This window comes from Arachis ipaensis, chromosome B5 (genome assembly GCF_059453495.1).
Source record: "Arachis ipaensis isolate K30076 ecotype BB chromosome B5, ASM5945349v1, whole genome shotgun sequence".
Classification (NCBI taxonomy): Eukaryota; Viridiplantae; Streptophyta; class Magnoliopsida; order Fabales; family Fabaceae; genus Arachis; species Arachis ipaensis.
In genome coordinates, this window is record NC_142440.1 from 64,796,024 (window position 1) to 64,797,838 (window position 1,815).

A 1,815-nucleotide genomic window follows, 5' to 3' on the forward strand; every position below is an offset into this window, starting at 1 on the left:
TTAACTGAGTTCTTGCAGATATGTGATACTGTTAAGACTAATGGAGTAAATCCTGAAGTCTACAGGCTCATGCTTTTCCCTTTTGCTGTAAGAGACAGAGCTAGATTATGGTTGGATTCTCAACCCAAAGACAGCCTGAACTCTTGGGATAAGCTGGTCACGGCTTTCTTAGCCAAGTACTTTCCTCCTCAAAAGCTGAGCAAGCTTAGAGCTGATGTTCAAATCTTCAGACAGAAAGAAGGTGAATCCCTCTATGAAGCTTGGGAAAAATACAAACAGTTGACCAAAAAGTGTCCTTCTGACATGCTTTCAGAATGGACCATCCTGGATATATTCTATGATGGTTTATCTGAGCTATCAAAGATGTCACTGGACACTTCTGCAAGTGGATCCATTCACCTAAAGAAAACGCCTGCAGAAGCTCAAGAACTCATTGACATGGTTGCTAATAACCAGTTCATGTACACTTCTGAAAGGAATCATGTGAGCAATGGGACGCCTATGAAGAAGGGAGTTCTTGAGGTTGATACTCTGAATGCCATATTGGCTCAGAATAAAATATTGACTCAGCAAGTCAATATGATCTCTCAGAGTCTGCATGGAATGCAAGCTGCATCCAATAGTACTCAAGAGGCATCTTCTGAAGAAGAAGCCTATGATCCTGAGAACCCTGCAATAGCAGAGGTAAATTACTTAGGTGAACCTTATGGAAACACCTATAACTCAACATGGAGAAATCATCCAAATTTCTCATGGAAGGATCAAAAGCCCCAACAAGGCTTTAATAATGGTGGAAGAAACAGGTTTAGCAATAGCAAGCCTTTTCCATCATCAACTCAGCAACAGACAGAGAACTCTGAACAAAATGCTTCTAATTTAGCAAATCTAGTCTCTGATCTATCTAAGGCCACTGTAAGTTTCATGAATGAAACAAGGTCTTCCATTAGAAATCTGGAAGCACAAGTGGGCCAGCTGAGTAAAAGGATCACTGAAATCCCTCCTAGTACTCTCCCAAGCAATACAGGAGAAAATCCAAAAGGAGAGTGCAAGGCCATTGACATAAGCGCCATGGCCGAACCTGTGAGGAGAGGAGAGGACGTGAATCCCAAGGAGGAAGACCTCCTGGGACGTCCAGTGATTAATAAGGAGCTTCCCTCTGAGGAACCAAAGGACTCTGAGGCCTATCTAGAGACCATAGAGATCCCATTGAACCTCCTTATGCCCTTCATGAGCTCTGATGAATATTCCTCTTCTGAAGAGAATGAGAATGTTACTGAAGAGCAAACTGCCAAGTTTCTTGGTGCAATCATGAAGCTGAATGCCAAATTATTTGGCATTGATACTTGGGAAGTTGAACCTCCCTTGTTCATCAATGAACTAAGTGATCTGGATCAACTGACATTGCCTCAGAAGAGACAGGATCCTGGAAAGTTCATAATACCCTGTACCATAGGCACCATAATCTTTAAGGCTCTGTGTGACCTTGGTTCAGGAATAAACCTCATGCCCCTCTCTGTAATAGAGAAACTGGGAATCTATGGGGTGCAAGCTGCTAAAATCTCATTAGAGATGGCAGACAGCTCTAGAAAATAGGCTTATGGACAAGTAGAGGACGTGTTAGTAAAGGTTGAAGGCCTTTACATCCCTGCTGATTTCATAGTCCTGGATACTGGAAAGGAAGAGAATGAATCCATCATCCTAGGAAGACCTTTCCTGGCCACAGCAAGAGCTGTGATTGATGTTGACAGAGGTGAAATATTCCTTCAATGGAATGAGAACTCCCTTGTGTTTAAAACTCAAGGATCTCCCTCTGCA

The 1,815-nt window shown here is 42.6% G+C and overlaps 1 non-coding gene across 1 annotated transcript; it reads right to left on the reverse strand.

The window, feature by feature from the left end:
* Positions 1 to 201: 201 nt before the first annotated feature.
* On the reverse strand, positions 202 to 309 carry LOC148564462 (small nucleolar RNA R71). The gene has a single exon (XR_015884701.1). It is a non-coding gene; the product is annotated as a small nucleolar RNA R71 (small nucleolar RNA).
* Positions 310 to 1,815: the final 1,506 nt, after the last annotated feature.